Here is a 13,981-nt window from a genome sequence, read left to right on the forward strand (position 1 = left end):
AACTCATGCAAGGAAAGTGCCCTACAGGTAGTCCACAGCTGCGATACAAGGACATCTGCAAGAGGGATCTGAAGGCCTTAGGAGTGGACCTCAACAAGTGGGAAACCCTGGCCTCTGAGCGGCCCGCTTGGACTTGGCCAACAGTCTGAGACAAAGAGGCAAAGAAGGAAGGCCCATAGCCAGGGAGGCAGACCAGGGACAGACTGCACTTGCTCCCAGTGTGGAAGGGATTGTCACTCCCGAATCGGCCTTTTCAGCCACACTAGACGCTGTGCCAGAACCACCTTTCAGAGCGCGATACCAGAGTCTTTCGAGACTGAAGGTTGCCCACTCATCTACTATTACGTGTTTCTTCTTTCTCGAGTGCCTAGGATATAGTTGCCGCTGGATGAAACCAACAGCACCCCCAAAACTGCAATGGGTGCTTTGAACAAACAAAAATCCTCTCTTGAGCCAGGATTGCGATCAACTGGGCTCCTTGGAAAGAAAGCTTGCAGTTAGAAGCTCATGCAAAACATGACCTTAGGGGGAGCTGCTCTGGGTGTGTACACTGTGATTCCTCCACCTGAGAATGGTTGCTTTCATTTTTTTTCTTTTTAAAACAAATTCCTTTCTAACCCTCCTAGGCTTAAAAAAAGAAGGCTTGAAAATGAGTGGTGTCTGGAAGGAGAGTGTGCAGATAAGAATATCTCTGAAAGAGGAACAGAATCAAGACCCCTTCTAGGGCCCCTTTTCTTCTGCAAAGGAATTTCCCCCTAGACAGGAGCTAGTCAGTAGCGTAGCTATAGGGGGGAAGTATTGCAGGCACCATAATGCACCGTATAAGCAAGGAAGGTCAAACTGGTTTCATACTGAAGGCCAAATAGCATTCATGATGCCTGCTGGGGGCTGGAAGTGGCAACATTAGGCAGGAAGTGATGTCATTAAATAGGTCATAAAGTTAGCACTTTTTCTCACTTAGGAACTCATTAGCTGCAAATGACAGAAGAGAAAATACACAAATCTTGATCATATTTCAAGATATGGGCAAGCCCAATTTTCATGTGGGCTGCCCTTACAGCAGTAACATGTCAGCACTGCTCAGCAGCTGAGAGCCTGAGGGCCAGATAAAAAGCTTCCACGGGCCACATTTGGCCCCCAGGCCTTATGTTTGACACCCCTGGTATAAGCAGGCTGCGTTGTTGTCACTGCCCAGAATGGCTTTGACAGCAAGTGGGAGGGGTCACTTACATGGTGCATTGCGATGCCTGGTATACTTGCCCCCCCATAGCTACACTACTGAAACCAGTGGCCATGTGCTTTGTTGGCTACCAGAAGATCAGCAATGGATGGAAGTGAACGATAACCACAACCTCAGGGGGGAAAAACCGCTCAGGATGGAGGAAAACAGCAGAACGAAATGAGTTCTCTTATCTGGATAGCAATGTTGGCTACTTTGCCGGCACTGTGAGCCTTACCCAAGCCTATACTATCAGGCCTACCCCTGGGGGCTGGGGGCCAAGAATAGGCCCTCAGTTTGGCTGTACTTGTCGTAAGAGGCGACTAAACAGCCACCGGGTAGATGGGACTCGTCAGCCTAGGAAGGCAGCTCATCTAAGAGAAGGAAACTCTGATCCCAAACCTCCACTGCCTTGTGGCTACATCCAGTTCTGGAAAAGGCTTCAGGAGTCAACCTCGAGGCAAAATCCGGAGCCGGAGTCCCTTAGGCAGTTCATGGCTGAACACAGTCACGTTCTGGCAACTCCTGCGACGCCGCTGGAACCAACCGTATTGGCTTCTGCCTTTCCATTGGACCATTCCAGCGACGTGGAGAGGGGGGATTTGCTGCATGGGTAACAGCCTATCCTCCATACCTTCTTTACCCAGGCTTCGCGCACTGGAGAGGACACTCCAACTTCACCATACGGCGTCGGCGCAACACGGGAAGCAGCAGTTTACCGGTTATAAGTCTTTGCTCGATTGGCGTAGAGCATGAAGCCAGGGGTTGCTTCCGACGGTGGGAGAGATCATTGCATCTCATTGGGCAGCTACCGCCCGCCTTAAGCTGGGCAGTCCCCAGCCAGTAAGGTGTTGCCTCGCCACGGTCCGTTAACCTCACGGGGTGCGTGGGGTTTAGAGTGAAAACCGACAAGCGGATCGACAACTCTGCACCATGCAACAGAAAACAGAAAACTCCTGCCCTAAAGCTGGGCACCTGCAACGTAAGGACAATGACACCTGGCTTCTCTGATGACCTGCAAGCAATAGACGATGCACGCAAAACAGCTGTCATCGACATGGAGCTGAGCAGACTGCAGATGGACATCATCGCCCTTCAAGAGACAAGGCTGCCAGATTCCGGATCTGTCAAGGAGCGAAATTTCTCATTCTTCTGGCAGGGAAAACCACCAAACGAAACCAGGGAACATGGTGTTGGCTTTGCGGTCAGAAATACCCTGCTGAAATCCATCATCCCACCTACTGTGGGAAGTGAAAGAATTTTGTCCCTGCAGCTCCAGTCATCAGCAGGACCTGTCACTCTCATCAGTGCTTATGCACCGACTCTGTCGTCTCCAGCAGAAGCCAAAGACAAATTTTATGATGACCTGGCCACCACTATCAAGAAGATCCCCGTAAAAGAGCCATTGTTCATCCTCGGCGATTTCAACGCTAGAGTTGGTGCTGATAACAGTTCGTGGCCCACTTGCTTAGGTCAGTTCGGCACTGGGAAGATGAACGAAAATGGCCAACGCCTGCTAGAGTTTTGCTGTCATCACGGTCTCTGTGTCAGCAACACGTTCTTCAACACGAAGCCCCAACATAGAGTCTCTTGGAGACACCCAAGATCAAGGCACTGGCACCAGCTCGACCTGATTCTCACCAGACGCTCCAGCCTTCCCAGCATCAAGATCACACGCAGCTATCAGGGTGCTGCCTGTGACACCGACCACTCGCTGGTGTGCAGCAGAGTGAAACTGCAAACAAAGCGACTGTATCACATGAAAAGGGAAGGAAGACCTCGCATTGATACGAGCAAGACCCGGGATCAGAGAAAAGTGGAGGAATTTGCACGAGCGCTTGAGGAATCTCTTCCAGGCCCGGTCGATGCAAACGCATCCAACAGATGGGAACATTTCAAGAATGCCGTTTACAACACCGCCTTGTCCATATTTGGCAAGAAGACCAACAAGACAGCAGACTGGTTTGAAGCCCACTCTGAGGAGTTGACACCAGTCATTGAGGAAAAGAGGAGAGCTCAAGCAGCATACAAGGCCTGTCCCAGTGAGCGCAACCTGCAGGTCCTCCGAGGTGCTCGCAGCAAAGTCCAGCAGACTGCCAGGAGATGTGCTAACGACTACTGGCTCCAGCTCTGTTCCGAGATACAGATAGCAGCTGACAACATCAAGGGGATGTATGATGGTATCAAGCAGGCCCTAGGTCCAACACAGAAGAAAATTGCCCCTCTGAAGTCTGCCACAGGCGAGGTCATCCAGGATCGGGCGCAGCAGATGGAACGCTGGGTGCAGCACTACTCTGAGCTATATTCCAGAGAAAATGTAGTCACCGAAGAAGTGCTGAACAACATTGAGTGCCTGCCTGTGCTGGAAGAGCTTGACAGTGAACCAACCCTAGAACAACTTCACGTGGCCCTGGACTCCCTTGCCTTTGGCAAGGCAGCATCCCTGCTGAAGTCCTAAAGTGCTGCAAAGAGATCATCGTCACTGAGCTGCATGAAATCCTCTGTCTCTGCTGGAGAGAAGGTGGAGTACCTCAAGACATGAGGGATGCAAACATCATCACTCTGTACAAGAACAAAGGCGACAGGGGTGACTGCAACAACTACCGTGGCATCTCTCTCCTTAGCGTTGTAGGAAAGTTGTTTGCCCAAGTTGCACTAAAGAGGCTCCAGGTACTTGCAGAGAGCGTCTATCCAGAATCGCAGTGTGGATTCCGAGCCAACAGGTCCACCACTGATATGGTATTCTCCCTTAGACAACTGCAGGAGAAATGCAGGGAACAACGACAGCCACTCTTTATAGCCTTCATAGATCTCACAAAGGCTTTCGACCTGGTCAGCAGAGACGGCCTCTTCAAGATTCTCCCCAAGATTGGATGTCCACCCAGGCTCCTCAGCATCATCAGATCCTTCCACAAGGACATGAAGGGCACTGTTGTCTTTGATGGCTCCACATCAGACCCCTTTGACATCCGAAGTGGCGTGAAGCAGGGCTGTGTTCTTGCACCAACCTTGTTTGGGATCTTCTTCGCTGTCCTGCTGAAGCAGGCCTTTGGAACTACAACAGAAGGCATCTATCTCCGGACCAGATCAGACGGAAAGCTCTTCAACCTCTCCAGACTGAGAGCAAAATCCAAAGTCCAGCTGAAATGTCTGCGTGACTTCCTCTTTGCCGACGATGCAGCTATCACTACCCACTCTGCCAAAGATCTCCAGCAGCTCATGGATCGTTTTAGCAAGGCCTGCCAAGATTTTGGACTGACAATCAGCCTGAAGAAAACACAGGTCATGGTTCAGGATGTGGACTTACCTCCCTGCATTACAATCTCTGCGCATGAACTGGAGGTTGTCCATGACTTTGTGTACCTTGGCTCAACGATCTCCGACACTCTTTCTCTCGATACCGAGCTAAACAAACGCATCGGTAAAGCAGCTACCACGTTTTCCAGACTCACAAAGAGAGTCTGGTCCAACAAGAAGCTGACGGAACATACCAAGATCCAGGTCTACAGAGCTTGCGTCCTGAGTACACTTCTGTACTGCAGCGAGTCATGGACTCTTCACTCACAACAGGAGAGGAAACTGAATGCTTTCCACATGCGCTGCCTCCGACGTATTCTCGGCATCACCTGGCAGGACAAAGTTTCAAACAACACAGTCCTGGAACGTGCTGGAATCCCTAGCATGTATGCACTACTGAAACAGAGACGCCTGCGTTGGCTCGGTCATGTCGTGAGAATGGATGATGGCCGGATCCCAAAGGATCTCCTCTATGGAGAACTCGTGCAAGGAAAGCGCCCTACAAGTAGACCACAGCTGCGATACAAGGACATCTGCAAGAGGGATCTGAAGGCCTTAGGAGTGGACCTCAACAAGTGGGAAACCCTGGCCTCTGAGCAGCCCGCTTGGAGGCAGGCTGTGCAACATGGCCTTTCCCAGTTTGAAGAGACACTTGGCCAACAGTCTGAGGCAAAGAGGCAAAGAAGGAAGGCCCATAGCCAGGGAGACAGGCCAGGGACAGACTGCACTTGCTCCCGGTGTGGAAGGGATTGTCACTCCCGAATTGGCCTTTTCAGCCACACTAGACGCTGTTCCAGAACCACCTTTCAGAGTGCGATACCATAGTCTTTCGAGACTGAAGGTTGCCAACTAACTGTTATTATTATTATGAGGGCATTTACAGGGAGCCCTCTTTATTTATGGGCTCAGCACCCACAGATCTGCTAGCCCACTGATGATGAGCCCTCATCTGAGAGGACCTGAGTCCTGGATGTAACTGGAAGTTGCCAACACAAGCTGGAAGTGGCTTCCTGTTGCATCTGGGAGGCCTTCTGAGGAGGCTGGGAGGCCAGCACAACCTCTGGAGAGCCTGGCACAGCCTCCAGGTAAGTTCTTGTGGCACTGCAGCCAGATTTCAGCATTCACAGATTTTGGTGTCTGTGGAGGAGGGGGGGCGGTCACGGACCCTGTGGATTCTGAAGGCCCACTGTACTAAATTCAAGAAAAGAAAACCCCGTCCAGAGCGTAGCAACTAACTTTTAGGTGCCAGCCCATTCCAGAGCTCCTCACTGCTAAAACCCCAAACCAATGCTAGTGTGAATTCTTTAGGATTCAAATCAGGAACCCATGAATCTTGTGGGGGTTCATTTTTTACCCCGGCAATGTCCTGTAACACAGAAGGACCAGACACTGAAGAGAATTACTCAGTGCAAAAGAAATAACAGAAAACACAAATATGTGCTATTATATTCTGCTTTGGAGCATTCACATTCATTAACTCAGTAAACCTTATGCTTACAACAGCCCTGTAGGGTAGGACAGTTTTATCATTCCACTATTACAGACAAGAGATCAAGGCTTCAAGATACATGACCTTTCAGGTCTATTTCAGGTAGCAGTTTTCTTGGTTGTAAATTTTCCACCATTTATATGGTTTCTCGTTATATTGGGTGGGGAGTGCTTGCACACCTCACACGATGGCGGCGCTTTTTGAAGGACTCCGGTGGGGAGGCTCTGCCTTCCCACCCACCACACCCTGGGGTGGCCATCACGGTGCCTAAGACCATCTGGTGAGTTAGTGGTTTGAGTGAGATTTGACCAGGGGCTTTCACTTACCTGCCACACTCAGATCACAACTGCTGGGGCACCCCACGTGTGGCCTGACTGCATAACTCTCGTTGCCTCTCCAGCTGTCATGACCCCCCATTTCTCTCCGCAATCTAAACTCCTTCCACCTTCTCTGCTGAAACAAGCCCTATATTTCCTTAGCAGGCCTCAGCTGGGAATTTGTCCCAGTTACAAACTCCCAGGCTCTGCATTCTTGTTGTATCTGTGTTGCTCTCTGCTTTTCCAGCAAGTTGAGGCTGAGCTCGACAAGCATTCAGGGGTTTGCAGTGAAGTGAATATGATAAATGTGAAGCTGGATGGCCTGGGTTGGAAACTGGAGAATTCTGTCAGTATGGAAGGAGGAAGCCTCCCTCACTCCAGCAGTCACAGTGCTCAGCCATCAGGCCATCTCAGCCAGAGGACAACAAGTTGCAGGCTGAGGGCTACCAGATCATGGAGTATGGCTGCCCAACAAACCCTAGTGTTGCATACCCTCACACTTTCCCCCAGTCTGCACTGCAGGCAAGGAGATAAAATGCTAATTTGAGCAGGCAAGTTCTAGAGCCCAGCATCCATTTGAAGAACATCTGTAGCTATTTAACCATTCCAAAGCCTCATCTCCTTTGCATGGTCAAAACACATGTAACAAACACGGTGGCTTCAGGTTCCTGCTGGGGTGCTGGCTGCATCACTGGAGAACTTGGAGATGCAAGGAAGATCATGTCGAACATGGCCCTGAGTATGCCACACCTCAGAGCGTAAAATGTTTGGGTCATGCCCAGTGACACTTCAGGAACTGGGAAGAAAGTGGATAGGTGTGGAGTTTTGGATCAGGACCTGCAACGACCAGGAGTGATACTGTAGTCTACTCTCAGAGCCGCCATTTTGTCCTCTCTCTCTCTCTCCCCCATTCAGTTCATTCTCCAGAAATCTTAGAGCAGGGGTGTCAAACTCGTTTCATACCGAGGGCCAAATGGCATCCATGATGCCTGATGAGGGCCGCAAGTGATGTCGTTAGGCAGGAAGTGATGTCATTAAACAGGTCATAACCAGAAATAAGCACTTTTTCTCACTTGGGAATTCATTAACTACAAATGACAGAAGAGAAAACACGCAAATAATTATCATATTTCAAGATATGGGAGAGCCCAATTTTTGTGGGGGCTGCCCTTTCAGCAGTAACATCTCAGCACTGCTCAGCAGCTGAGAGCCTGAGGGCCAGATAAAAAGTTTCCGCGGGCTGCAGCCGGCCCCCGGGCCTTATGTTTGACACCCCTGTCTTAGAGCAACTTATATGGGAACCACAGTCATCTATCACCCAGCCATTGGTCAAATTTAATCCTGTTTGGCTCATACTGAAGCCTCTGGATCTTATTAACCTTTCAGGTTGAATTCACAGTCTTGACTTTGACATTTCAAGATGATGTACACAGCTTGGACCCTAATTATCTCAGGAAACGTCTCCTGTATGAGCCTCATCTGTCCCCCATGCATTTAAAATATTCTGAGGCAGTTCTGATCCAGGTTCCATCCTAAATGGAGGCTAAATCGGCCTCTGCAAGGTGCAGGGTCTTCTTTGTGACCACCTCAATTTCTGGAACTCCCTCCCAACAGGGGCCTGTTCAGCCTGCTGACATTTTGGAGCTTGCTGAAAAAAACATTTTTCCCCCAGAGAATTGCTAAGCCTGTTTGTGCCTGTTTTGATGCAGTGGGTTTATAGCCCAGTCCTATAAGGGCCTTACACTGACAAAATTAGTGTTCTGATAGCCCAGTGGTTCTCACACATTTAGCACCAGGACCTGCTTTTGAGAATGAGAATCTGTCAGGACCCACCAGAAGTGATGTTATGTCCAGAACTGACATCATCAAGCAGGAACATTTTTAACAATCCTAGGCTGCAATCCTACCCACACTTACCCAGGAATAAGTCCCATTTACTATCATTGTAGTTTGTTCAAACTATAGGTCTGTAACATTTCCCCAAATGCAGTCACATACCATGGTAGCATCAAGTCTAATATATTAAAAATAAAATATTGAAATGAATGGGGATCCACCTGAAATTAGCTCATGACCCACCCAGTGGGTCCTGACCCACAGTGTGAGAAACACTGTGATAGCCTAAGGCCCTTTATGGCTGTTGCAAAAGGCCACATGCTGTATCACGGAGCCAGGCCACCACTGTAAGAGGAAATTCACTGTGCAGTGTGCCAGCAGGTCCTCCATGTTCCCAGTGCTGGTAAGTCAGTGTAGTGGGTGGGAGGGCAGCAGGGAAGGGAAGGAAATGAGAGATGGGGTGGAATGGGAGGGAGGTAGAACAAAGCAGGGAAGGGGGTGGTGTCAATGTCAGCAGCACTGTTTATATCCTATCCCCCTTTCAGACCTCAATCTGCCTATCCAGGTCCACTTGGATTTGTGCCAGCTATCAGGTTGGAGCAGATCCAAGTAGACTCACCCATCAAGTGGTGAGGGCTTACCCCCAGAGAAGGGAACAAATGTTTCCTTACCCAGAGGAGACCTTCAGGGCCTGAAACTCTTCCACTGGATCCAGTGCATGCCCCTTTAGCGTGGCTGAATTGCTGAGTAGGGAATTGTGTAGGATTGGGCTGTTAATAATAATACACAACATTTGTATTATACATGGAATGTTAAAAGTGTGTTGCATTAATATTTTGTTATCCTTACAACAACCCTATAAGCAAGGGTAAGTAATCTGCGGTTTCTTTTGTTCTATATATAACATTATTTTTATTGATTTATTTTGTAAATCACTACATTTTAAGAACAGAAGTATTTTAAATAGTCATGTACATGCATTCTTTATTTAATATACATATGTAACACATCCAACACATTTCCTCCAATGGAATAAATACATTCCATCTGATAACAGTGAAAAACTTGCAAATGGATCCAGTTATCTGAAAACAGATCCTTTCAATATTGCATTAATAATATCCAATTTTCTACAAGTTTATTCAGGCATCTTCCTTCCACCAACCTCTTATAATATGTCAGTGTCATCATGTATACATAAAGGCAATCCCTTTGCAGAGCACTCCATCCGAGACAGTAGTTCAGGAGATCTCTGCTTCTCAACACAATCTGGAGGCTGTTTATATTAACTTAAGAACTTAAGAAGAGCCCTGCCAGATCAGGCCAAAGACCCATCTAGTCCAGCTTCCTGCATCTTACAGTGATCCACCAAGTGCTTCTGGGAGCCCACAATACAACAAGACACAACCTGCATCCTGGTGTCCTCCCCAGCATCTGGCATTCTGAGGTAGCCTAAAATTAGGAGCTTGCACATACCTATCATGACTTGTAATTCATGGTGGACCTTTCCTCCAGAAATTTATCTAATCCCCTCTTAAAGGAATCTAGGCAAGATGCTATCACCACATCCGGTGGCAAGGAGTTTCACAGACTAATTACAGACTGGTTAAAGAAATATCATAAAGCCGGTTCAGAATCATCTTTCGAATAACTAAGCACAGCATCTTTGGGAGGACATAACAGAGCATATCTTGAGATGTCCTGACTTTTGCTTATAGCCTCCCTTCAGAACAGCACAAACGGTATATCTGGCTGCCTGGTTTGTGCTCAGAGCTGGACACTATGAGCAGTATGGCAGGTGTGTATGTTAATTACTCAGGAGTGACAAATGTCCATTAGAGAGACTGTTCCCTCTCCCTGGGATCCAAGATCAGGTCTTCTTTGCATTCTGGGGAATCCAAGGATAAGCTCACAGAATCTTTTCTGGAGCCTGAACCCCTTTGCAGCAGCACTGCCTCCTTCCTACGATCCCTGGGAGTGTCCTTTCCTTCTGCTGCCAGACCTTTCTTGTGCATTGGAAAGCATCTGCAGGAACTAAAGAGCTCTGGGACCTGTAGTTCTGGAGAAAGCATGCCATAAATGTGCATAGTCTCTCTCTCTCTCTCTCTCTCTCTCTCTCTCTCTCTCTCTCTCAGTGTTCTAGAGGTCAGCACACTGAATGCTACTTGCTTTGATCTGTTTATGACTGACAAATAACACAGGAGCTTAGATCAGATACCCCATGCAGAGTCAGGGAACACAATTTGCATACCAGGGATGTGCAGCATGGCTTGAGTGTGCTTGGGTACACAAAAGTGTACCACAAAAGTGGCAGCACTTTTCAAAGCACTCTGGTGGAGAGTCTCTGCCTCACTTGCCTCCCCACCCACCCCACATCCCTGTTGCATACGCATGGCCAAGTGTGAGCTGAAATTTTGCTTCAACTTTTTCTTCAGGGTAATTGGGGCTTGAAATCCAACCCAGTCCTGCTGCCCCAGCCCTCCAGGTCTGAGTAAAGGGTTCATTACTTCAGCCCAGGCCTCAGTGTGCCCAAATAAGCTTTGGAACGAGGCGGGGAATCTATACTTGGGATGATGAGAAGCCTCTTTTTGCCCTGGGAGGGCAGCTAACAATCTCTCCAACAAATATGTTAAGTTTCCCAATTCACAGGTGAGCTTCAGCGTCAACCGGAAGTTAGATTTGCATGCTGCCAGCCTGACCGAACAGATGGGGAAAAGACTGAAGCTCTGCATTTAGAAGCAGATGTTGTTGTGAAATTAAATGTGATGCTGTGAATGAGCCGAGCAGTAGCCAGGCCTGAGCGGGCCCTGCGGCAAAATTTTAGCCAGTTTGCCTGAAATGGAGAAGAGAGGAGCAAGCAATGTGAATGGCCCAAGCAACTCCTGGAATGGGGTCCTCCGTCGGGGTCATCCTTCAGCCAGTGGTCAATCCTGCATGTTAACAAAGCAAGTATTACCAAGCTCCAGTGGCCTCCAAAGGAAGCCCGTGTGGTGGACTCCACACGTCTAGCTTCTCCCATGGTGGCAAGTCCACACCAAGGATGGAGGGGCACAAATGGTGGTGCCTCTGAGAGGGCAAGAGACAGGACCAGGAGGCCTGCAGCCACACAGAGCCAGACCCTTGACCACAGGGTTCAACCCACCCCCTCCTATTGCACTCCCCAACTTCCCTTCACTGGGGAGCCTTCATCAGGTGGCTTATCAGAAGGGTCGCTGCCTGTGGTTGGGGACAGTGGGGCCGAGGCAGCAGACTGTGTAGGGGAGGGCAGCTGCCTCTGAAGCCAAGGACTTCTCCCATGACCCCTTTCTGCCCCCTGGGGCATTCGCCTCCTTGAGTGGCCACCTGGCCTTGGGCTTTTCTTCTCCCCCCCCGTGGCCCCCTCCTCTTTGTCCCCTGCAGCCCCCACTCTTCCTCTTTTCCCCTTCCCATAAATCTCTCCCTGGCTGCCCTCCCTCCTGGCCACACACCTCCTTCTCCAGCTCCTCTTGCCCCTGCCCTGGGCTACCTCCTCTTTGACACCTGCCCACCTCCCCGCCTCATTCCACTGCCTGGCCCACCCAGCACTTGCTGGCTTCTGCCTTCCCAGAGGTGCCCAGTGATTACTTCGTCACCAGTCAGGTCAGGAACTCCCGAAAGCCCAGCCCAGGCAGCAGCATGTGAGCTGTGCAGAGCCAGGGAGCAGGGCTGCCCTCCACACTCTGGTAACGCTGTGCATGTCCCTGGAACTCCTCACCACTCCAAGAAGTGAGGCACCAGCAATTTGCTTCGTTCTGTACAAAACGAAGCAAATTAGGAACATGTATTTACTCAATCTGCAGGCAGTACTTAGAGGCCTGTGTTTGTTCTTGTTTTCCAAAGAACAGATTTCTGTTCCCGTTTTTTGGCCACAGGCTAGAGCAGAAGAGGTTGTTTGGGACTCTCTTGCAGCTGCTGGAGTTCCCACAGGAGGCTTTGCTCTGTGCTTCAGGGGATGACTGCAGTCAGGCAGCTTTCCCAATTCCTCAACAGCCTCAGCAGTGATGCAGGATGGCTTCTGACTGTTCTTAGGGCTCCAGGACTGCTGCAGCCCCTGGCATAGCGAGTGGGAATCCAAAGCACTAGGTTTTGCAGGGGTGAGGTTTTGCAGGTTTTGCAGGTGAGGTTTTGCAGGGGACCTCACCACTGCATGCAAATGGCCCCGTCCTGTCCCCTTCACAGCATTTGCATCTGTTTTGCTCCCCCTGCCTAGAATGGCTCTGAAAGGGAGGAGCAGCTCGCACACCACAGTGAGGCTCCCTGCAAAACGTAGTGCTTTGCACCCCCTCTAGTTACACCACCATCTGCTCTGGGCTACATCTCCCCCCCCCCCCGACTGACACTCAGACTTCTCTACATCTCCTTCATAGTGGGCTCCTAGCAGCTACTTCAAAACCTGAGCTGGAAGGGGAGACACACACCCCCCATGTTAAAAATAACACAGGCTCCATTTGGTGTGGCTGCCTCCCTTTCACAGGGGAGGAGTTGTGAGCCAATTGGGGGGAGGCACTGTCCAGTCCAACACCACCAGCACCATCCCCAGACAGTCCCCCCCCCCCCCCGCGGGCACAGGGGGTTGAGCTGGAGCCAGTGAAGGAGAGCCTCTGCTTATGAACACACCAACCCCACCTGGGGATGGATGGATGGATGCACAGTCCTTATCTAGCTCCCAGCATATCTCTGTCCCAAGCCCCAGCCTGAATCCAGTTTGAGTATGATCATCAGTCTCCTTCAAAAATCCCTGGAATTTGGTTGTCACTTCATGCTTGAGTACTTTGTTCAAGAATTGCAAGTTAAAGACTGGCTAAGAATTGTCCACCATGAATGGGTCTGGGGAGGGCTGCTTTGAAAAACTGTGGAGAAGTGCCAGGGCACCTTTGGGAAGCCTCTCTTCCCAAAACCCAAGCAGACTGGAAGGAGAGGAGGATAGTGCTCCACAGCAGAGCACTCTGTACGTGCTCCAAAGTCAAGGTCCCACCAGGCCAAATTGGATTCCAGGGCTGGGATCTCACCCAGACTAGGGTCAGTTTCGACAGTATGACATGTTGTTGAATGAGTTCCAAACCCAAGCCTGTCAACCTTGAACATAAAACTGAACATCTGCATGAAACTTGGAGAACCCAGTGCTTCCATTTGATTGTTACACATGTAAAAGAGTTACAAACCTCAAGTTGCTAGCTCTCATTGCACCACAGGAAAAACCAAAAACACTTCATAGTTGGATTTTGATTGGAAGTAGAAATTTTTAATACTGAATGTGATAGTAGCCATCAAACCTAAACTATTCAAATTTTGATTTGATGCTTCATAAAAGTTGCTAGTTCTTAGTGTGGTAGGAAAAGTAAAGCAGAAACCTATTTTGTTTTGTACTTAGAAATCGAAGGTCACCTTGATAGAGGTTCTGCAATACCTTTCCTAGGCAGAAGTCCCCCTCAATTTCCAACCCCGCCCCATGCCCTGGTTCTCCCTTACATCAAAATCATCCCCAAGCAACCTTTCTACAATCCTCCTGCTCTGAGAGCAAGCCCACCTCCCCTCTGGCTAATAGGGGTGACTTTCTCCCAACCCCACACATGAATGTTTCAGCACAAAGCCCAGAACTGGGCCCACCACCGCTTCCTGTTCATTGTACACATGTATCTGCCCACAACCCCTAAGAAGAAAGGGAGGCACCAAGGGGCAGGCCCATGACCCAGTTGCGAGAGGGCCTCAGGTTCACTCCTTGACATCTCTGGTAGTGTTGCTAGGAAAGAGCCCTGTCTGAACTAAGGTGGTTACAGCCACTCCGTCCTAAAGCCTACCAAGGAA

This window comes from Tiliqua scincoides, chromosome 3, assembly GCF_035046505.1.
Source record: "Tiliqua scincoides isolate rTilSci1 chromosome 3, rTilSci1.hap2, whole genome shotgun sequence".
Lineage (NCBI taxonomy): Eukaryota > Metazoa > Chordata > Lepidosauria > Squamata > Scincidae > Tiliqua > Tiliqua scincoides.